Here is a 25,419-nt window from a genome sequence, read left to right on the forward strand (position 1 = left end):
CCGTAATGGGGATGAATGATGATGATGAAGACGACACAACAACACCCAGTCATCTCGAGGCAGGAAAAATCCCTGACCCCGCCGGGGATGGAACCCAGGACCCCGTGCTCGGGAAGTGAGAACGCTACCGCGGGACCACGAGCAGCGGACGCTAGGTTCTGTTCCAGGTACTTAAAAATCCTCGAGCCACTCATATAGCGCAGACTCTATTCCGTATACTGGGGGCTTTGTTAACAGTCTGCAGTGCTGCATTACGGCAAAACGCTTTATGGAATCTGCCTGTTGTCCTTCATCCATAATTTGCACGGTATCGTCCAAAAGGACAAAAGCTTTTCAGTCGAAGGAAGTTTATTACATTCGAACTTCTAATATGCCTAAGAATTCTGCATAAAATCGACATTAACCGAATTGGGTGGAAAAAAATTAGTGCAATAGTATAGAACTAGAGGGTCTTTGTTTCACCGTTCTGTCTTTAATGATGTACTGCATGCTTTGTGAGATACATGTGACGCTAAATCGGTGTACAGCCTAGATGGCTTTTCCTGTGCTTTACTGTGCCATCTATGCAGTACTTCCTTCGAATGGAAGCAAGGAAGAAAGGCTGCAGCATAGACGATTCGTCTAGTCAAACTTACCCTTTGAGTTCCGGCTTATCGTTGCAGATATTCACTCTGTTGTGAGGTCCTTCTCGTGTGTGCACAGTCGCTAGGAGAGGAGGCCTTAGCGGTTTTCTTGTCGCGGACCCCTGCGATAAGAACCGAGCGCTGATATTCGAGCGGACGAGCTGGCAGACGACGGGCTATAAGTTCCTGCTGCGTTCTCGCTACACTGTTACAGCAGCGCTTCAGCGCTAAGCTGGCGCCTCATGAAAACACTCCACTATGTGCTGTACCTGAGATCATACGGGGACGCAGCATACTCCTCGTTTCATAGGATGTTCTCCTTGCGACTGGAAAGCATCTCCAGTGCATCATCCAGGTATGTAGCCAAAGCGCTTGTTTTGTCCTGAGGCGTTTGCGTCAATGAATCATCTGACGGCGGTCGAGAGCGACAATTCGAGATATTCCAGCAATTTCACACTTTCCAGTTTGGTCTCTGTGTAAATGTTCAACTAGAAGTGAAGAAAACGTGAAGAACCGTAATGAAACTCTCGTGACAAATAAGAAAGTCTGCTAGACTGCATCCCCCGCTCTTCGTAGCCGTCGCCTCCTCTATTGGGCTATCTGATCCCAAATGCCTAACGCTTTCACTGTCACTGCTGTTTCCTCCTATTACTTCCGAACACCACGCCCAGAGGTTCTCCCACAGGGTGTGTGGGAATAGCGCGACTGGGGGAATAGATTATGTGGGGATGATATGATAAAACTGGTCTGAAATACCGAGTCTGTAATTTATTGAAATAATCAGCAACCAGACGACAAAAAAAAAAAAATTATTTCCTTGCCCGGTTTCAGGCATTTAGTGCTCTTCTTCAGAAGGATACACAGGAAAGTATACCACAAATAAGTAGAAGTTGGATAAGAATATTAAAATTTAGGAACGAAAAGTTTAAAAATTCTAAACATTTAAAGATAAAAAATTGTATATACTTATACACATCACATCATTTGCGAGTGTCATAAATAAGATGCATGCAATATACTGCTGTGGTCCTAAAAAATACAAGAACCACATGTAATACAATAATGAATCCCTTAATGCAAATAGAGCTCGTAAATGCTTACATGTAGTTCATAGTGCCTGTACAAAAATGGTATAAGGAAGCCAAAGTACAAGTGCAGACATCGTGGACTCCGAGTGGGAGTAAAAGTACGACAAAATAATCAAACAAAACCTTACACAACCATAGTCGTCATAAAGCATAAACGAAAATGTAAGGGCGCATAAGCAACATAATAAGTAATACATTAAAACCTAATGATAAATAATGATGTCTGCATTTGTTGTTTGGCTTCCATTTTTGTTCAGACACTATACACCACACGTAATCATTTACGAGCTCTTTTTGTATTAATGGATTCATTACTGTATTTCATGCAGTACTTGTATTTTTTAAGGACCGCAGCAATACACAGCACGTTTCTTATTTTTGACACTCGCAAATAATGCTATAGTTACAAGTGTGTACCATTTTTGTTCTAAATTTAAAAAATTAAGTATTTCGTTCCTATTAAGTATTTCGTTCCTAAGTTTTAATATTGTTGGCTACCTTCTACTTATTTGTGGCATATATTTCTGTACAGCCTTCTGAAGAAGGGCACTAATTGCCTGAAACCGGTTAAGGAAATAAAATTTCTTTTGTGCAACTGGTTGTTGATTATTTCAATGAATACAACTACAGTTGTGGAAGATGGATAAAATACTGAACCGGTAGTGTAACGAACATTTAGTGACAAATGAAAACTTGTGCCAGACTCCATTCACTTCATTAAAATTAATTTAATTCAACCTTAAATTGTATCTGTCGATCTTTGTCCTCTCTCTTCATTGCGTTTTCTGTTTGCGTAATTCATTTGAACAGTATAACATATGTCATAAATTCTGTAGGTCTACTGATCTAGGTATCTAGAGAAGTGGCACGTTGGTGATACACAGGATTCGCAGTGGGGTGGTCTACTACGGTTCAAATCTTCGTCCGGCCATTAGGATTAAAGTTTACCGTAATTTCCCCAAATTATTTTAGAGCGATGTCGGGACTGCTCTTTTCTTATCGTTCATCAGTCCGAGCGTAAGCTCCGTCTCAAGTTACCTGGTCGTCGAAGAGACGTTAGATTTTAATCTTCCTTTCCGAACGTTGTCGTGGAGTGTTTACGATATTACATTCACATTCAGGATCTCGTGGAGTTTAAATCCACGTAGAAGTACAGAGTTTTTTCTTTTCTTGTAGCCTTCCTAATTGCCTACCTTCCTATTAAGCTCCTATGACCTGCTCGCTGACGAGACGTTAAACCGTAATTTCCTATTTCCTTTCGAAATCCAGTCCAGAACTTCAGATGCTGCGAGATATGCAGTCTGGACCTAAGTCATAATTACGAAATTAAGTGTTTTAAGAAAATAATTATTGTACCGTTTCATACAAACATTTTCCGCTCTCGGCTCCAAGGTTTTTATGTACAATACTTCTGTATTCCGCAAAACACTTTCAAACATTTTCTGGAGGTCGTGAAATGTTAAGTCATAATTACGAAATTAAGTGTTTTAAGAAAATAATTATTGTACCGTTTCATACAAACATTTTCCGCTCTCGGCTCCAAGGTTTTTATGTACAATACTTCTGTATTCCGCAAAACACTTTCAAACATTTTCTGGAGGTCGTGAAATGTTTGGTAAAGAAACATTGGAATTACTGTCCTGTTGCACAGAACAATATAGAGGAGAAAGTGCAAATATGGGCTACTTATTTTGTTTCTGACTCAGAGACACTTTCTTTCGGAAAAATTCCAGCTTTTTGATTTTCATTAACAACTATAACAAGTTTACTAAAAGATACGAGATAATTAATATCAGTTATTTATATTTGAAAAAGAAGTTTCGCAAAAGACTCGCAAAATAGCATTAAAAGAATGATGTGCAAATGTGGACCCTCCCCAAAAGTCACAAAAATCTTTTTAAATGTGTTAATAAAACTGAATAAGGCGATAAAAACGGTATACTAATTTACAGAGAGCATCTTGCATATAAATATTTTTTAATGAACGTCAAATCAAAAATTATTTACAGAAACTTCAAACGTAAACTGCTCTTTCAGCCCCGGTGCATTGTTTAGTGTTCTCACATACTTAACCTGCATTTCTCCGCATCTTGAGAGAATTTTTCATCACTAAACATACAAGTTGCATGCCTCGTGTCTGGTGTGCCCACATCGTTGGTATCCAGGTCATTATTACTGGCTACACGAAGAGGGTCGTGGGAGACTGATGAAGAATCTTATCTTTCCGTGCGTTGAATTTTTCTTTTTCTGAAGGCCTTTGATTTTCCCAATCCTGCCCTTAGCGGGCCTCCAACCACGGGAAGACTCATCTGTCAGTTGAGGCCTCTATTTGAATGCGCTTTTGTCAAGCGGCTTGTTCAACTTACGGCGTTACCGTGATGATGCTTTGGATCCTCAAGTGTTTCTCTTCTTAATATTAGGGACAGCAGAAACGTCGAACGGAGAAACTGCATCTCAAGTCCCCAGGGAATACTGCGCTGTTTAAATAGTGGCCCATATTTACACCAGCCCCACCTAAGCAAGATGACTACCATCACATGTAACATAACGAAGTCCGTGACTGAAACCGTGTTTCTAAAAGTACCTTAGGATTCTAATTTCCTGGTGCCGCAATGTAATTACTTTAAATGAACACTAAGGAAATTGCAAGAAGACGATTTCACATACCCGCCAAAGGTTAGCAGTCGAGAACGAACACCATTTCGCATTATAACCGAAACTGCATCCACACTACTTGAAAGAAAGATGCCAACTGCTCGCTGCTGTATTCAGTCTACAAGCGGCACAGTCCTAGAGTCCTAGACGTCGGTCACCGCCGTCTCCCAGCAGCCCTGGGGACGGCTGTCCCACATGTACAGCTGTGTCCGTTTGTGCACCCCTCTCTCTAATTGTTGATAGCTGTGTCCGTTTGTGCACCCCTCTCTCTAATTGTTGATATGTATATACAGTGTGGTCCATTGATACTGACCGGGCCAAATATCTCATGAAATAAGCGTCAAACGAAAAAATTACAAAGAACGAAACTTGTCTAGCTTGAAGGGGGAAACCAGATGGCGCTATGGTTGGCCCGCTAGATGGCGCTGCCATAGGTCAAACGGATATCAACTGCGTGTTTTTTTTTTAATAGGGATCCACATTTTTATTACATATTCGTGTAGTACATAACGAAATATGAATGTTTTAGTTGGGCAACTTTTTTCGCTTTGTGATAGATGGCGTTGTAATAGTCATCTATATGTCGCTCACAATTTTAGACGAACAGTTGGTAACAGTTAGCTTTTTTAAATTAAAATACAAAACGTAGGTACGTTTGAACATTTTATTTCAGTTGTTCCAATGTGATACATGTATCTTTGTATACTTATCATTTCTGAGAGCGCATTCTGTTACAGCGTGATTACCTGTAAATACCATTAATGCAATAAATGCTCAAAATGAAGTACGTCAACCTCAATGCATTTGGCAATACGTGTAACGACATTCCTCTCAACAGCGAGTAGTTCGCCTTCCGTAATGTTCGCACATGCATTGACAATGCGCTGACGCAGGCTGTCAGGCGTTGTCGGTGGATCACGATAGCTAATATCCTTCAAATTTCCCCACAGAAAGATATCCAGGGACGCCATATCCGATGAACGTGCGGGCCATTATATGGTGCTTCGACGACCAATCCACCTGTCCTGAAAGATGCAATTCAGTACAGCTTCAATCCCACGCGAGCCATGTGCTGAACATCCATCATGTTGGAAGTACATCGCATTCTGTAATGCAGTGAAAAATCTTGTAGTAACATCGGTAGAACAATACGTAGGAAATCAGCATACATGGCACCATTTAGATTGCCATCGATAAAATGGGGGCCAATTATCCTTCCTCCCATAATGCCGCACCATACATTAACCAGCTAAGGTCGCTGATGTTCCACTTGTCGCAGCCATCGTGGATTTTCCGTCGCTGCTGTTGGTGAATGACGCTTCGTTGCTAAATAGAACGCGTGAAAAAAACATCGTCCCGTAATTTCTCTTGTACCCAGTGGCAGAACAGTACGCCATTCAAAGTCGTCGCCATGCAATTCCTGGTGCATAGAAATATGGTACGGGTGCAATCGATATTGATGTAGCATTCTCAACACCGACGTTTTTGAGATTCCCGATTCTCGCGCATTTTGTCTGTTACTGATGTGCGCATTAGCCGCGACAGCAGCTAAAACACCTACTTGGGCATCATCATTTGTTGCAGGTCGTGGTTGACGTTTCACGTGTGGCTGAACCCTTCCTGTTTCCTTAAATAACGTAACTATCCGGCGAACGGTCCGGACACTGGATGATGTCGTCCAGGATACCGAGCAGCATACATAGCACATGCCCGTTGCGCATTTTGATCACAATAGCCATACATCAACAAGATATCGACCTTTTCCGCAATTGGTAAACGGTCTATTTTGACACGGGTAATGTATCACGAAGCAAATACCGCCCGCACTGGCGGAATGTTACGTGATACCACGTACTTATATAGACGTTTGTGACTATTACAGCGACATCTATCACAAAGCGAAAAAAGTGGTCCAACTAAAACATTCATATTTCTTTACGTACTACACGAATCTGTAATAAAAAATGGGAGTTCCTATTTAGAAAAAACGCAGATGATATCCGTTTGACCTACGGCAGCGCCATCTAGCGGGCCAACCATAGCGCCATCTGGTTTCCCCCTTCAAGCTAGACGAGTTTCGTTCTTTGTAGTTTTTACGTTTGATGCTTATTTCGTGAGATATTTTTCCCGGTCACTATCAATGGACCACCCTATGAAAATTGATTGACTCTGACAACCTTTACATGGTAGTTCGTATGTAACTAACAATCATTAGCAGCAGTTTCATGTAAGGAAAAACTGAAGTCTGTTTGTTGTGCTAAATTTTTGCAGCGTTAACGACGGATATCAGTAAGCTCTACCGTTGTTATTTATTGTTATTATATTACTATCGAAGCCGGCAATGCTTCGCAATTGCTAAATACGTATGGGAATTAGATATGCGTCCTAATCTCCTTCTCGCCTTATAACATTTCTAAATGTTCGGATAATAAGTTGCCGTCTCTTTACCTAAGTATAGATGATGAATGCAGCTGGCCGCTATCTCTGTGTAATGTCTTGTCTGTATAGACGTGTATCTGTTGCCTTTAAGATCACTTCACCTTCACACATAAATCTATACAGTAAAGTAAGGCCCTCCCAGTTCTTGGCTGATCCGTGATAAGACAGGCGGAAAATTAGACTAATGGAGGATTATTAGTATTATCTCTATTTTCATTCGCTCTCTCTCTTTCTCTCCTTTATCTATGTACAGTTTTTAATATAATATTTCATTACGTGAAATCAGTCAAATAGGATCTTTGGTGGAGTCCTTCGTCTTGGTAATCAGCGGCTGGCTTGCTGTAAGACATCTTTACATTTATTATTACTGTTAAACACTGCAGTCAGTCGGGATAATCAATCGTTTGGACAATTTGTTCCTTTTACGAAAGATTGCGAATTCCGGATGTGTACGAAGCCTTTTTGGACGATTTAACACAGACTCAGTGATTGCAGGCTCTCTTCGACACAGCTGAAACTTCCCCACTAATTACAGGGCCAACGTGATCATCAAATGATTCAGAAAAAACTCATTCGTTCATTCACTCCAGAACAAAAAAGTCACAAACCTTATTTATGGAGGAAATCGTGTATTAAATCCGTCTCCATTACATGTCCAGATCTCCGGTGATTCCATGCCTTAATTATTTTCCGTTTACAGTCTCTTTCTCTTCAAACAAACCGCTAGCGGCACAAATGTTAATTGGCTCGCTTTAGCGAGAAGAAAAGCAGAATATCTATCTTTCAGAAACACGTCAATCCCTCAACAGATACTCCAGAAGCTGTCCTAGTTACCACTCTTAACAACCATGGAGAATGTATATATGCATCTCTGTTATTTCAAAGAATAAACGCACTAGAAAATACTTTGGCGTCGTCGAGCTGTCGCCGCATATATTACGAGAAAATCAGATCAGATAACTTTTCCAAAGTGAATGAATGTGGATGGTTTGATTGAAAATGATTAATTGGTGCGTGGTAGAGGGTATTTTCTGTGGGGACATTACAGCTTCTCTGTCTACCCATCTCCGCGTCCTCCTTCTCTATGTCCATCTCGTCATCCTACCCCTCTCTCTGTCCATCACCCCCCTCCTTCCCTCTCACATTCCATCACGTCCTTCCCTCTTCTCCCTCTCTCCATCTCGCCCTTCCCCATATCTACGTCCACACCATCTTCATCCATCTCCTCTCCCCCCCCCCCCCTCTTTCTCTCTCTCTCTCTCTCTCTCTCGCCGGCCTGTGGGCCGTGCGGTTCTAGGCGCTACAGTCTTGAACTGCGAGACCGCTACGGTCGCAGGTTCGAATCCTGCCTCGGCCATGGATGTGTGTGTGTCCTTAGGTTAGTTAGGTTTAAGTAGTTCTAAGTTCTAGGGGACTGATGACCTCAGATGTTAAGTGCCATAGTGCTCAGAGCCATTTGAACCCCCCTCTCTCTGAAATTGGCCCTTGTCTATAGTCATTGCGAACGAAACCTTGATTGCTAATCTAAGTCGCATGGAATGAATGCTTAAATCGGTTGCAGGGTATGAGAGAGAGCTCTCCACCTGCTGGATCTGTGAGGATAGTGGCTTCAGTGATATTTTCCGCATAGTTTTAATCTGCGAAGGCGTAGGATTATAAACTTTCGGAGGATCCAGATTCCATAGTAACAGCATTTTAATTAAATCTCGGTAATCCATAAACACAACGTTTCTGTATTCTGTTAAAACCGAATACCAGGAGGAAAACAAAACACCACATTCTTGAATGTACAATTTTTGTTTAAAATTATGTATAAGGAAAACGAATAGATACAAGGGAGAAACGATTTGTCTAATGGTTTAAACGGCCTGCTGTCATGGTGAAAACTGCGGAAATGAAAACGAAAACGCTCATTTTCACAGCACAGCATTTTGTTTCTCTCAGTTGGTTTTAACAGAAATCTAATACATTTTTGCTCAAAAATGTATGGTCTGTGTCAGTCTGATTGTTTTTAGAGTATCGTGTAAAAACTTGAAGTAAATCGATCAAAAACTTTTCAAGAGTTAGGGTACGTCAGCCCGAGCGTTTATTAGAGCATTGTGTATGTACTTGAAGTAAAGCAGGTAGGAACATTTTCGAGATTTTGACTAACAATGTTTCCCTATTATATATACATTATATACGTCCAACTGACGGCGCTTTAGTAGGTATGTAAAACACGCGTGTATTTGAATGCAATATTGTGTCAAAATTTCAACGCAATCGGTGAAGAGCTTTGAAGATTTAAGATTTTCAAGAAACAAACGTTTGAATTCTTATTTATAGACCGTAAGATTACGATCCGTATATTAACAAGTAAGAACTGGCGGGTAATAATTATAATCTGTTCTTGTTAAATGTTAGCCTTCCTTACGGTGACCTCTCGTCGACAAATGGGGCACGAGGACGTAGGCTAGCTTTGGCTGCAGACTTCCGCATTGCTTTCGTGAATGAGGACACACAAAGGAAAGCGAATCAAGATCTCAGGACCCATTTCAGCGACTGTTTAATATTCCGTTCCATATACCAATTCTGATATGCTTATCTTATTGATACATGTAACATACATGTAAGATTTAGCAATGATTCGTATCAACACATTAAACATCTATAGGATAGAAGGATTTGTCAGCAAACAAAACCAGTTCAGTTCTTTTAAATAAATTTTGTATTTATCACATATCCGTTTATCTTCAAAAGTGACACGATATCAGGAATAAATGATAACAGTTCGTAGCAAGTTCAACAATACATTCGTGCCAGTTTTGCTAGGATTTTCGTGTACCACAAAACACTGCTTACAAAGACTTAATGGGTTTTATATTTGACATCAGGAATCTCAACGATTAGTAAGCGTATGGGTTTCATTTTTTTCGTTGTTGAGAGGGGGAGGGAGAGGCAGAAACCCAATTAGTAATTTAATTTAATTAAATAAGTGTCGCCTCTCGTGACAGGTGTCTGTAAAAGAGGCACAATGGAATTTGAATTAGGTGCGCACTTTCTTTCTCCAGATCACAGCCTCTTTCGCTCAAATGAATCTGGCGCGTTAAGATCTCGACCTATCATTAAGTTTCCATCTCCTCAGACAGATCCCAGAGAACTGGGACTGGGACAGGAAAGGTCTCACGTGGAAATATCTGGCAGAGGATTTCAATTTGCGATAACCTGCCGTACAACAAAGGGAAACTTTCTGAAAACCTTATGCGGAATTGGGGGACTGGAGCGATTTTTATCTAATAAAAGGGGTGTGGGTAGCTTAAAGTTTTAACAGAGTGGTTTGTTGCACGATTGAGAGTATGAAGTTGGTGATATGGTCGACATGTACCGAACTGCTCTTGCGAGTGGCTGTTGTTGAGGTTCGTACATGACAACTCCATCCGCACTGAAGCGCACTGCAAGAGAACTAGTCACGTGCCACATGTAAGAGAAAGAAATGTTCAGTACGAAAGTGACTGGATAAATTAAACTTAATCATGAAAGACAACCATTATGTTTCTTCAGGTACTATCATAGGAACATTTGGTAGACTATTCCTCAAGTGAACAAATAGAAGTAGTGTTTGTCTGACAACAGCAGATGCGAGGTGGAGCATTCTGCTTGCTCTGGAGATTCCTGTTTGTGTCTTTCCATTCCTTGCGAGAAGTGCCGCGTGTAGATGCGATTCGGAATCCAGCCTGTGACCACCGGAAGACAGCGCCACAGGTTGGCCAGTAAACCACGCTCACAGAATGAACAACTGTACTACGTTATTTTTTATTTTCTTCGTGAATCCGCCAGATTCCGCGGGCCCATGCGAACCATAGTTACTTACTTGATTATGAAATCACGAATAGTTTACAGAAAGCTAATTATAAAATTCATAAAGAGCAAAATTAAAGAATTAATGAAACAGAAAAGAAGTGTGAGAAAGTATATGAATAAATAACACATTACAGGGAAAAATTCTTATCTGCTACGACGAACTACTTAAGAGAATAGGAGTGTGCCACAATGAAACATTTTAGCTTCGATTTGAATAGTTGTGGTTTAACAATCACTTTTTAAGTTCTTCTGGAAGGCTATTCAAAGTTAAACCTGCTGAAGAGTTCCCACTTTTCTTATAATGCTTAAGTAAGTGTTATCCAAGTGCGAATGGTATTTCCGTCTCGTGTTTACAATAAACGATTCAATTTGTTCCGAAACTATTAATATTTGAAAGAAGAGTAATGAGGAACATATGGGGACCAGTTTTAGATAACGGTGAATGGAGGAGGAGGAAAAACGATGAAATCTACCTTCTGATGCGACAACCAACTATCCTACAGAAGATAAAGAGCAAAAGAATACAATGGGTGGGCCATGTAGCCCGTATGCCAGATGGAAGACAGGCGAAGATAGCACTGGAGGGGAAGCCAAACACCAAACGCCCCATTGGACGACCAAGAGAGCGCTGGATGGACGACCTGGCGAAGGACCTAGCAGCCCTGGGAACTGAAGACACCTGGAAGAACCGGGCAAAAAACAGGAAGGAATGGAGGCAGTTTGTGGAAGCAGCAAGTGGTCTGCAGGGCCTGTGATCACTGGATATCTATCTATTTGTTCTGAATGACTTAAATTTATCGATTTATGTTGGAGAACGATTTGTCTGGAACACAATGGCTAGTTCCGATTTTTGTATATTTCTACTGATTTCCACCCACATTATGACAGAAATGTTTCGGAATGCCATTTTGATTTGTTGCCATGCAGTTTGATAACTAGGATTCATTTAAACGGTCAGAGTGTAGTGACATAATTTGAGTTATATCTGCTTGCAAGTTGTGAAAGAAGTCATAAGACAGAAAGGAGTTACCATTTTGTCCGCGAATTATAAATTTTGAGAAAGCTTTTGGCTCAATTTCAACGAAGTCAGTACTGACAGCCCACGGGAGACAAGGCACTGATTCAACCTATGTTCATACACCAAAAAATACTTACGTTAATGTTACAGCTTCCATTATGAAACAGGACACAGACAGGGAACAATCGTGCCGCCAAAACTATTCTCGTTAGTCCTCAAGGAGGATCTGTGACCTTAAACTGCGAAACGGAGAAAGAAAACGTGTTAATGAAACATGCTTGTATCACCCTTGTTTTGCTATTCACTTTGTTTGCTTAACCCTAGAGCAGATAAACTCGGACAACGACTTAAGAGTTAATAGAGCAAGACTGAGAAGAGTCCTGAAAATCTATTATAATAAGACTAAAATAATGTATCTGAACTTATCAGAAAAGAAAATAGCACAAATTAAGAAGTTAGAGAACCAGGAGGATGAGTTTTTACATTTAGGGCAACTGAAAAAGGTGAGTGGATGGGTAGGAAACGAAATAAACGGAAGAGTAAAAATGACTTTGAGTAGTTTCGGTAAAACAAATAGGATTTTCAGATTTAAGGTACCAATGTGTATGAAAAAGAAAGGATATAACCGTTAAGTATTACCAGTTTTGAATTATGTGAGACAGGGGTTTAGGATCTGAAAAATATTGGAAAACGGGGTAACTTAGATAGCTATGAAGCGATTCTTGTTAAGAGCGACAGTAAAGAAAACGTGTGGTTCATAGAACAGTTTGGAGTGAAAGGCGTAATTTTGACAGTAATGAGATTCATGTACCCAGGACAGTGTGCGTTGGATGGACCGAGGATGTGTTTTGCTGGGTTCCAACAAATAATACAAGACAGAGGCGACGTCCTAAAGGGAGATGGGAAGGTGGCATAAGAAAACACGCAAGAGCGACATGAACTACGTGTAGCTGATTACTGTACTGCATGGAAAAGTCTAGCGGAAGGGCGTTCAAATGGTTCCAATGGCTCTGAGCACTATGGGACTCGACTTCTGAGGTCATCAGTCCCCTAGAACTTAGAACTACTTAAACCTAACTAACCTAAGGACACACACACATCGATGCGCGAGGCAGGATTCGAACCAGCGACCGTAGCGGTCTCGCGGTTCCAGACTGTAGCGCCTAGAACCGCACGGCCACTCCGGCCGGCAGCGGAAGAGCGTGAAAGGGTTAATGACGATTATTTATTTGTGTCAGGCGAGATCATTCATGCAGCGGACGATGGCAGCGCACCCGGCAGCAATTCGCGTATCGCCCGAACATCCAGAATTCTGTGGTAACGGCGCAGGCGGGCGAGGGAGGACCAAGGAGCCGCGGCGGCTGTGTAGCGGGCGAAGGGAAAGTTGCTTGTCCGGTTTGTCCCGTACCCGGGTCCCTCTGCCCCTACCTGCTTAGGATTCTGCACTGCAGCCAAATGATGCCCGCCTCCCATCTATTTCTGCTACAGACAAACACCAAGCTTGTGTATATCGACCGGAGTAGTCTCGGCTACAATTGTTTGCTGAAACAATTTCCGTGTAAAAATTCTGATTTTAAAAGTTTCTGGCAGATTAAAACTGAGTGGCGATCTGGGATTCGAACCCGGATTCGTGGTACCAATGTGTGCGAGTCCAGCTTTGCTACCAAGTTTCAAAACAGTTTGCACTCCGCTACAGGGTGAGAGACTCATTCTGAAAAATTCTGATATACGGTCTGATTATAACTACAGTTAAACTTTCAAAACGCTGTAGAAATAACACCAGTGGACAGAATGACGTCAAAGTGCAACGGAATATTATCGGAGGAGGGGGAAAACGTATGGCAGAAAAAAATAATTAGTTACAAAATGTAGCAATAGATAGCGTTGTAAGCGTCATAATTTAATAGTTGTCGACTACAAATGACAAATGAATCACACAACAATGCCTAATAGAGATGGGCAAACTGTTTCGAAACAAATGAAACAGTACAATATAACGTTTCTATACGCTGTTTCGAAACAGTGAAACAGTTTGTGTTTTGTAATCTAATAAACCTACGCATTTTATCATCTTGAATGTCTACTGTTTAAGTATGTCCATATAAACACAAATGAGGTGCAAGAGGGCTAATCATATCGCAGAAAGCATGAAACTATCACTTAGGCGTCTTGGCAGTTTCGCATTCCCTGCAGCAAATACGCTGCTTTCGTGTCGTGTGACTTTCATACTTTTCAATTTGTTGAGGACAGCCATAGCTTAAGACAGAAGAACCACCACGAACGGAACTGGAGGTGGGAGCAAACTGCAGAAACAACGGATATGCTACTGGGATTCCCACATTCTGTTAGTATGGGTAAAATACCCATCCTGTTAATTTCCATTCACACAAAGGGGATCATTGTGGATAATAGGCAGAGTCACTATAGACTCACAAATAACGCCAAATAATTCGAATAAACAACAAAATATAACAGAAAAAAATTTTGTCTTTCAAGGTGTTTCGAACCGTTACTATAAATTCACCATGCTTCCCAGCCCTTCCCGTTCACCATTACACTATTTTTTTTTTTAAATCTCATTTTGTTCGTATTCGTCATTTTGTTCGATATAGTTCGTTGCGTTTGGTCGGGGCGGACGTCACAAGACATCCGTTCAAATTGATCGTTGGTTCCTTGACTCAGTTTTTTTTTTATTACAGAGAGCACGCAGCCCTCTGACCGAACACGCTGAGCTACCGTGCCGGCTATCAGTGATAGGTCAAACAGATTGCTTGCAATTATACCTACATCAAATTTGTGTAGATGTCTAATAACTGTCACTCTACGCCTTTTTTTTTATTCGAAAGGTTGTAGGCTTACTTGCGTTTCATAATATGATTACTGTACATGAACCGGAGAAGCGTATGTTATAAAAAAGTGTAATTTAACTGAATGATTTTCACATATTTATTATTTGGAATGTGAGTAGTATGCGTTGTTTTATTGTTTGGTTAGTGTTTATAAAGCAGATGTTACGCCATTTCGTAATAGGACAGTCAGCTAGAAACGAAGCTTTATTTTCGGATATCTTAAGCTTCATGCTATTGCTTGTCAAAAAGATTTCGACACTCTTGAAAGTGTTTCATGAAGTGTTATGTTGTGTTTCAGTACCTGTGCCGAGCCCGAATCTCGTCCGACACAAAGCGGAATGAAACATCACTGTTTCGATACAATTAATCCGTTCCAAGCACAGGTGGACTGAAACAGCCTTATTTTGAAACAACGATACAGTTTCTATGTCTGGCTCGAGATCGAATCTGGTCCGGTTATCCGAGACAGGGGCGGAATGAAACACCACTGTTTCGAAACAGTGAACCACAGCCGTTCCGAAACACTGAAACAGTTCCACGTATCGATACATTCTATCGAAACATAGAAACAGTGGCCAAGTCTAATGCCTAAGGTGTACGTTTGACGTTAAACAAATTGTACTACACAGTGTGCGTGGGTGTACAGTTGCGATACTGTTAGTTACGTAAGCCCATCCACCACGACAAGGTCATATGATACCGGATGGGAAAATCGGTGAGACCGAAAAACGCATAAAATCCATCTCTCACGACGATTTTTTACTCTTCTGAGGCCAAAAACCACATAAAAGCATAAGTCACATCCGATTTTAATGGTCCTGAGGCCAAAAACCGCATAAAAAGCGTCAATCAAAATCAAATCGGATTACTAATTTCCGTCTGACTGGCCCAAAACATGTTCAGTATGCTGATCACCGTTTTCTGCAACAAGTTGAAATCGAGAAACAGCATGTTCCACAACTGATCGAGGTCTTTCTGGGATCATGTTCAGAATGTGTTGCGCAATTAGTGCCTTCAATACAGCTAAGTTTGCAATCGGAACACTGAATACAACATCTTTCAGATATAGTCCAGTGAAACTGTCAGAGAAAAAGCGTGTACCTTGCAAAAGGTGGGGTAGAAGATTTTATTTTTTTAACTCGTTCATATTGTTGGAAAGGTTAGAAAACCAAGTTTTGCCAAAAAAAATTCTCTTGGGAAAACTTTCTGCAGTCAAAAAACTTCGAAAATTTCGGACTTTTTTCAGTTTTTTCAAAATATCTCAGTTCAATTTGCTCCTATCGCTTTGACGTCTACTTTCTTATTTAAAGAGCACAAAATTCTCTACAAATTTGATTCTTACCATTTTTTTCTACTCCCAGTATCTAAGGCGCTACAGCGCGTCAAAAAATACCAATTTTTCAAATTTCGAGCAAAGAATAGTTGGTGACAATTTCCACGATGTAAAGTTCCGTATAAAAGATAAAGTTGTGACTCTCCTTTCTGCGTTCAATTCTGTAAAAGCTGGGAGCACTAAAATTACTCCTGTTGATCCTTTAACTCTTTTCCAAAGGATTTGTTTAATGAAACAAAGTGAAGAAGAGTTAAAAAGCCTTTATGAAATATGAACTTGCTCCTTACCCAATGTCCCTATTCTCAGAAAAAGGCATGTGAAAAGGAACAAAATCTTCATTCTACAATGCCTTCGTTCCACTGGAAGATGTGAAGTCAGGTGGACCGAGTAAATTTTTTGTCATTGATGGAGGGTACCTTATCCACAAAGTGACTTGGACTCGAAATGTTTGCTTCAAGTCAATAGCCCAAAGCTATGTTTCTTACCTGCAAAGTCATTTTGGATCTCAATTTGCTATTGTATTTTATGGGTATCCATGTGGTGGAGACAAATGTAGCACAAAGTGTGCTGAGAGGATTCGTAGGTCCAAACAACATTCTTCGGTTGACGTTGTGGTTGAATCAGAGATGGTGAACCAAGTCCCTCAGGACAAGTTCTTGTACAACGAACGAAACAAGATGCGTTTGATCACACTTCTTAAAATGGAATTTCTGGAGTGTAGCATTGAAGTGCACCAGGTACAAGAAGATGCTGACGTTATAATTTTAACATCTGCCATTTCAAGAACCAAAGATTTTGGAAGTGTCATTGTAGGAGAAGATGTTGACCTGCTTGTGCTCATGACCGGTTTGGGGCAAGGCATTGAAAACTTATTTTTATTAAAGCCAGGAAGAGGAAATACAGAAGACAAGTGGTTTTCCTCTGTATCTTACAAGTTTGACAGTGAATATATTCTGTTCACTTACGCCTTTAGCGGATGTGATACATCTGATTTTTTTGGTCAAGGAAAAATTAAGTGCTGCAGTATTGTTGCGAAAAATGAACACCTAACCTCAGCACTTTGCACGTTCAATAAACCACATGCTACCCGTGAAGAAATAATAACTGCAGGAGAACAGGTTACTATCGCATTGTATAGTGGAGGTGTCAGCAGTTCCCACACACCAGACCATTTGCGGTACCAGCTATTCGCCAAGTCTGCCACAAAAAGCAAACTGAATCTTGCACAGTTGCCACCTACACAAGATGCTGCACAACATCATTCGTTGCGGACTTACCAACAAGTCCAAAGTTGGATGGGAAACTGGGAACCTCCTGAGAAATGGGGCTGGAATCACAGTGACCACGGTCCAATACCCGTTACAATGAGCCAAGATCCAGCACCTGAAGCACTTCTTCACATTGTTTCATGCTCATGCAAGCTGAACTGTGGCGGAGCGTGCTCCTGCAGAAAAGTGGGTTTGAAATGTTCTTCAATTTGCAAGAAATGTATTGGGGTCAACTGTGAAAACGTGCCAAAATTTTTATATGAAGACAGTGAAGAAGATGTTATGGAGAATCTACATCTACTACATCTACATTGATACTCCGCAAGCCACCCAACGGTGTGTGGCGGAGGGCACTTTACGTGCCACTGTCATTACCTCCCTTTCCTGTTCCAGTCGCGTATGGTTGGCGGGAAGAACGACTGTCTAAAAGCCTCCGTGCGCGCTCTAATCTCTCTAATTTTACATTCGTGATCTCCTCGGGAAGTATAAGTAGGGGGAAGCAATATATTCGATACCTCATCCAGAAACGCACCCTCTCGAAACCTGGCGAGCAAGCTACACCGCGATGCAGAGCGCCTCTCTTGCAGAGTCTGCCACTTGAGTTTATTAAACATCTCCGTAACGCTATCACGGTTACCAAATAACCCAGTGACGAAACGCGCCGCTCTTCTTTGGATCTTCTCTATCTCCTCCGTCAACCCGACCTGGTACGGATCCCACACTGATGAGCAATACTCAAGTATAGGTCGAACGAGTGTTTTGTAAGCCACCTCCTTTGTTGATGGACTACATTTTCTAAGCACTCTCCCAATGAATCTCAACCTGGTACCCGCCTTACCAACAATTAGTTTTATATGATCATTCCACTTCAAATCGTTCCGTACGCATACTCCCAGATATTTTACAGAAGTAACTGCTACCAGTGTTTGTTCCGCTATCATATAATCATACAATAAAGGATCCTTCTTTCTGTTGAGGAAACCGCTGACGAAACCAACGAACTTGCTGAGGCTGACTCGCTGTTTAAAGAAGAGGTCAATCTGGGATCAACTGTATGTACAGACCCTGAATCCGTAACTCAAGGTATTTCTGGTGACACTGAGGAACCTGGCCCATCAAAACGTTCGAAGTGATGCTCATATCTGTCTCAAGTGCACTTAAGTGCAATATAACAAATATTACACACCCAGAACTGTCAACATTTTTTAGTAACTGACAATGCATTTTAATTGTAATAAAGCTACTTATTTTTAATGTCAGCTGTGTGGCTTTTATACACAAGAACAATTACCTACCTAATTAGGTTGCCTATTGCAGCTAATAATAGTCCAGTTTCCTGACACAATTTATTTTGTGTGCGTGTGTACGTGTGTGTGTGTGTGTGTGTGTGTGTGTGTGTGTGTGTGTGTGTGTGGTGTGTGTTTATGTCTCTTAATGATGTATTTTTATATTTATAGTTTTACAAATACCAGGGCTGAGGTGGCCCATAGTGAACTTCAGGTAGTGATGTAAGAATCATAATAGTTGGGTGCCCAGCAATCCTCATGTTGCATACAGACAAATTGGATACCTGAAAGTGAGGTGGTAAATTCCAACTTATAACATGATGTATAATGTATTTATACTACACAAACAGAAACTGAAAAAATAGTGTTCAAAAATAAGGTATCTTGCCACTATGCTCAAAATTTGAAAAATTGGTATTTTTTGAGGCGCTGTAGCGCCTTAGATATTGGGAGTAGAAAAAAATGGCAAGAATCAAATTTGTAGAGAATTTTGTGCTCTTTAAAAAAGAAAATAGACGTTAAAGCGATAGGAACAAATGAAACTGAGATATTTTGGAAAAACTGAAAAACATCCGAAATTTTCGAAGTTTTTTGACTGCAGAAAGTTTTCCCAAGCGAAATTTTGTTGGCAAAACTCGGTTTTCTAATCTTTCCAACCATATGAATGAGTTGAAAAAATAAACTCTTCTACCCCACCTTTTGCAAGGTATATCTACTATTTGACCGGACTAATAGCCCCACAGCCCCACAGCCAGAAGTCACACGGGTTAAGATCAGGTGATCGGGACGGCCAGGCTGTAGGTAAATGGCGGCTGATAATTCTAGCATTTCCGAAATGGCGCTTCAGCACCTGCTTCATTGGATTTGCAATGTGCAGAGGTGCGCCATCTTGCATAGAAATGTTCCCATCCACACATCCACGTTGTTGGAGAGCTGGAATGACGTGGTTGCTCAAAAGACACTCACTCATAGCGCTTACCAGTGACGGTACAGGTAACAGGACCGGAAGCACCTGTCTCTTCGAAAAAATATTGCACTATGATAAATGATGCCGTAAACCCGCGCCACACAGTGAGCTTTTCAGGATGAGGTAGTACTGGATTTGCGAGAGGATTTTCCGTTGCCCATATTCGACAATTCTGTGTATTGACATATGCTGTCAGATGGAAGTGGACTTCGTCTGTCCACAAAATCTTCCACGGCCAATCATTGTCCACTTCCACGCGAGCAAGAAATTCTAAAGCAAAAGTCTCTCTTGCTGGCAGGTCAACAGGAAGCAAGTCATGCACATGGCTAATTTTGAATAGATATCAAATGAGGATATTTCGTAGGATTTTACGCACCGTGCTCGCACGTATGTCCAATGTCTGAGCAATTCTCCGTGCACTACACGTTTGCACACCACCACTCGTCTCCTGCACTGCTGTGGCCACTGCTTCCACTGACGTTGAATCAATTCGTTTCCTGCCTCTACCAGGTTGCACACCAAAAGAACCCGTCTTTTCGAATTTCCGAATCATTTTCTCCAGACCCACGGCAGTCATCGGACCAACGCCTTTTTTCAAAGCCTTCAGTGTCCGGAACTTCTGCAGAGTGACGTGTGCACAGTCATCATTCTTGTAATACAACTTTACAGAGCGCGATCCTGTATTGAGACAGTCATGGCGAACGTCGCAGACGCGAAAGGAGGAAAAGCCGTGTACCCGGCGCGTTTATACCAACTTCAATGGGTTGTGCGCATGACGGGTGTTTTCATTTGCGTATTCTGACACATACAGCGCCATCTGTTGATCAATTTTCACACTATTTTTTCTTCTGCCATACGTTTTCGCCCTTCTCCGATAATATGCCGTTGAAATTTGACGTCATTCTGAGCAGTGGTGTTATTTCTACAGCGTTTTGAAAGTTTAACTTTAATTACAATCACCCGGTATATCGACCTTAGTTGTTTCGGGTACAACTGTTTGTTGAAACAATTCCGGTACAAAAAATCTGATTTGAAAACTTTCTGGCAGATTAAAATTGTGTGGCGATTTGGGATTCGAACCCGGGTTCGTGCTGGAGCCCCAGACCACTTCACGGTTCTGATCTGCCAGGAATTTTCAAAGCAGTGCGCACATCGCTACAGAGTGACAGATTCAGTCTGAAAAATTCTGATATTGCTAGTGGAATGATGGTAGCGGGAGCTCTTGGAGCAAGAAACTGGATCAAATGAGAAAGAATATTTAATTATAAAAAAACAGTAGAAGAGTTATGCAGTGTAGAAAGTGCAATAAGGAATAGAATTCTCTTGAATTAAACGCCACTGTCAAATAACTGACAATGAATAGACTGTTCAGCTGACAACAGAAGCAATTGAATCGATTACCTCTCAATATGAAGTTTCCATACGAACAATTTTATGGCACAACTGAACTGGAGTCACTGAATGAAATTAATAAATCGAGGGGGGTGTAATCAGTGAAGGTCCAGTGACATAAAATGATTTCGTTGAAAATCGTTTGGAAATGTTGAACGCGCTACGCAATGAATATGTCTAGAATACAGCGTGACAAATGCAAATTAGTTCCAGATTTCACTCCAACTAACTCCAGTTTACACTCATGTTCAGAGAAAACAGAACACCTTGAACGACTAGAGGCAGGATGGTCATATTCACAGGACATGTACATTAGTACGTTGTGCAGAAAATATTTGGATTTCAGTCACCTCAGTTCAGCATGTGTCCTATTACCTAGTACGCACAGGGTCGGCCACGGCCCCTGAGAACTTGTTCTATGCATGATGGCATCGTTGCGTATAAGGCGCGAATGGTGTCCTGAGGTAGAACCACCCATGCTGCATTCACCTGGTTCCAAAGCTCATCTGTGTTGGGTGGCACTGGGTCACAGCGCTGCACCTGTCGTTTTACCACATCCCACACATTTTCAATTGCCGACAAGTCTGGTGATCTAGCAGGCCAGTGCAAAAGGCTGACATCCTGTGACAACAGGAAGACACGTGTTCGCGCAACAATATGTGGTCGCGCAGTGTCTTTCTGAAAAATTGCGACTGGGATGTTGTTCAGAAAGGGTATGGCTACGGGTCGCAGGAGGTCATTCACGTAGGTCACGCTGGTGACAGCGTTCTGTTCACGCACCAGTTGTGATTTATGGTTGTACCCAATAGCAGCCCACACTATAAGACCTTGACTTGGCCCTGTATGTCTTGTGCGAATGCAATCACTCTTATGTCGCTCCCACTGTCTGCGGCGTACCAAAACGCGACCATCATTTTCTAACAAACAGAACCTACATCCGTCCGAAAACACTGTTTGATGGCATTCCTGTTCCCAGCGATGGCGCCGGCCGCTGTGGCGGAGCGGTTCTAGGCGCTTCAGTCCGGAGCCGCGCTGCTGCTACGATCGCAGGTTCGAATCCTGCCTCGAGCATGGATGTGTGTGATGTTCTTATGTTAGTTAGGTTTAAGCAGTTCTAAGCTCTAGGCGACTGATGACCTCAGAAGTTAAGTCCCATAGTGCTCAGAGCCATTTCAACCATTTTAACACAGCGATGGCATTCCATACACCATTGCCGTCTAGCATATATTTTTGCACATTCTTCAAAGGTAGACGGAGAAGTGGACAATGCTCTTGTAACCCTGCCCTAACAGCGACGCACTGTCATTCCTGATAGTGTACGATGTGTTACACTGTTCCGTCTCAGGCGCTGCAGTCAGGGACTGTGAAGCTGGTCCCGGCGGAGGTTCGAGTCCTCCCTCGGGCATGGGTGTGTGTGTTTGTCCTTAGGATAATTTAGGTTAAGTAGTGCGTAAGCTAAGGGACTGATGACCTTAGGAGTTAAGTCCCGTAAGATTTCACACACATGTTACACTGTTCCACTGCTGCGCCAGAGCCGAGGAGGACGCAGATCTGCCCTGCAATGCCATTCAGATGAAGTGTAGGTCTTCTCGATGGGTGGTCTGGGTGGTGCGACGTAAGCCATCTCGTCCTGTTCTATGGCCTTCTGTGAACCATTCTGTACACACCCGTTGCACTGCCACAACACTTCGTCCCACACGAGCAGCAATTTCACGGAAGGATGCGTGACATTTTCGCCTGCCAATAATGCACCCTCTTTCAAACTCATTGATTCCACGGTACAGTTCGCGCATACGCTTGCGAGGCATCCTGCACGTCTGCGCAAGTCGCACTGGTCCATTAACTTTGGTTTATAGCGGCAATGAGAGCTGCAGGCACGCTTTACCGGTAGGTGGTGTTGTGCCGCTATATCGATGTTGATCCTGAATCCGCGGGCCGACATAGTTCAAATGCTAATCATTTCTGTAGAACATACTAATGTCCATGTCCTGTGAAGAGGAACGGTCGTCCAAGGGTTTCGGTTTTTTTTCTGTATATCCCAACATTAGTGGAAGCCATACTCATCCACAAAATCTGATCTCCCACCCTACCTACGCCGTGGGAGAAGCTCTGACTGCGCCGGCCGAGGTGGCCGAGCGGTTCTAGGTGCTACAGTCTGGCACCGCGCGACCGCTACGGTCGCAGGTTCGAATCCTGCCTCGGGCATGGGTGAGTGTGATCTCCTTAGGTTAGGTTTAAGTAGTTAAGTCCCATAGTGCTCAGAGCCATTTCAACCATTTGAAGCTCTCACTGCAGTGTTCGGATAACATAGGAGGATACGTCAGCAAAAATTAAAGTCTGAGTGAGACCTGAAGGCATACATGGTTAAGGCTACTGGTCACGATCAGCAGGGGGCCAGGTTCTAATCCCAGTCTGGCACCAATTTTTCACTGTCACGACATTTTCAGTACAATTTTACAGTTGCCTTACTTCGGGAATTATACAGGAAGGTCCATTGATCGTGACCAGGGCAAGTACCTCACGAAATAAGCGTCAAACGGAAAAGCTACAAAGAACGAAACTTGTCTAGCTTGAAGGGGGAAACCGGATGGCGCTATGGGTGGCCCGCTAGATGGCGCTGCCATAGGTCAAACGGATATCAAATGCGTTTTTTTCTATATAGGAACCCCATTTTATTACATATTCGTGTAGTACGTAAAGAAATATGAATGTTTTAGTTGGACCACTTCTTTCGCTTTGTGATACATGGCGCTGTAATAGTCACAAACATACGGATCACAATTTTAGACGAACAGTTGGTAACCCGTAGGTTTTTTAAATTAAAATACAGAACGTAGGTACGTTTGAACATTTTATTTCGGTTGTTCCAATGTGATACATGTAACTTTGTGAACTTCTCGTTTCTGAGAACGCATGCTGTTTCAGCGTGATTACCTGTAAATACCACATTAATGCAATAAATGTTCACCGAGCGCAGTGGTTAGACACTGGACTCCCATTCGGGAGGACGACGGTTCAATCCCGCGTCCGGCCATCTTGATTTAGGTTTTCCGTGATTTCCCTAAATCGCTCCAGGCAAATGCCGGGATGGTTCCTTTCAAAGGGCACGGCCGATTTCCTTCCCCGTCCTTCCCTAATCCGATGAGACCGATGACCCCGCTGTCTGGTCTCCTTCCTCGAAACAACCAACCAACCAATAAATGTTCAAAATGATGTCCGTCAACCTCAATGCCTTTGCAAATACGTGTAACGACATTCCTCGCAACAGCGAGTAGTTCGCCTTCCGTAGTGTTCGCACATGCATTGACAATGCGCTGACGCATGTTGTCAGGCGTTGTCGGTGGATCACGATAGCAAATATCCTTCAACTTTCCCCACAAAAAGAAATCCGGGGACGTCAGATCCGGCCAACGTGCGGGCCGTGTAAATGTGCTTCGACGACCAATCCACCTGTCATGACATATACTATTCAATACCGCTTCAACCGCACGCGAGCTATGTGCCGGACATCCATTGTGTTGGAAGTACATCGCCATTCTGTCATGCAGTGAAACATCTTGTATTAACATCGGTAGAACATTACGTAGGAAATCAGCATACATTGCAACATTTAGATTGCCATCGATAAAATGGGGGCCAATTATCCTTCCTCCCATAATGCCGCACCATACATTAACCCGCCAAGGTCGCTTATGTTCCACTTGTCGCAGCCATCGTGGATTTTCCGTTGCCCAATAGTGCATATTATGCCGGTTTACGTTACCGCGGTTGGTGAATGACGCTTCGTCGCTAAATAGAACGCGTGCAAAAAATTTATCATCGTCCCGTAATTTCTCTTGTGCCCAGTGGCAGAACTGTACCGACGTTCAAAGTCGTCGCCACGCAATTCCTGGTGCATAGAAATATGGAACGGGTGCAATCGATGTTGATGTAGCAATCTCAACACCGACGTTTTTGAGATTCCCGATTCTCGCGCAATTTGCCTGCTACTAATGTGCAGATTAGCCTCGACAGCAGCTAAAACACCTACTTGGGCATCATCATTTGTTGCAGGTCGTGGTTGACATTTCACATGTGGCTGAACACTTCCTGTTTCCTTAAATAACGTAACTATCCGGCAAACGCTCCGGACACTTGGATGACGTCGTCCAGTATACCGAGCAGCATACATAGCACACACCCGTTTGGCATTTTGATCACAATAGCCATACATCAACAAGATATCGACCTTTTCCGCAATTGGTAAACGGTCTATTTTGACACGGGTAATGTATCACGAAGCAAATACCGTCCGCACTGGCGGAATGTTACGTGATACCACGTACTTATACGTTTGTGACTATTACAGCGCCATCTATCACAAAGTGAAAAAAATGGCCCAACTTATTCATTCATATTTCTTTACGTACTACACGAATATATAATAAAAAATGGGGGTTCCTACTAAAAAAAACGCAGTTGATATCCGTTTGACCTTTGGTAGCGCCATTTAGCGGGCCATCCATAGCGCCATCTGGTTTTCCCCTTCAAGCTAGACAAGTTTCGCTCTTTGTAGTTTTTTCGTTTGACTCTTCTTTCGTGAGACATTTGGCCCGGTCACTATCAATGAACCACCCTGTATATCCCTACATTAGGGGAAGCAATAGTCATCCACAAAATCT

General features: G+C 42.3%; 1 protein-coding gene across 1 annotated transcript in view; it reads left to right on the forward strand.

Annotated features, from left to right (window-relative positions):
- Positions 1-842: 842 nt before the first annotated feature.
- LOC126484409 (G1/S-specific cyclin-E) overlaps positions 843-25,419 on the forward strand; it is a 141,664-nt gene continuing 117,087 nt past the window's right edge. The window contains exon 1 of the mRNA XM_050107911.1: positions 843-978. The gene's annotated coding sequence lies outside the window, so the exon portion shown is untranslated. The remainder of the gene's footprint in view (positions 979-25,419) is intronic.

Source organism: Schistocerca serialis, chromosome 6, assembly GCF_023864345.2.
Source record: "Schistocerca serialis cubense isolate TAMUIC-IGC-003099 chromosome 6, iqSchSeri2.2, whole genome shotgun sequence".
NCBI lineage: Eukaryota > Metazoa > Arthropoda > Insecta > Orthoptera > Acrididae > Schistocerca > Schistocerca serialis.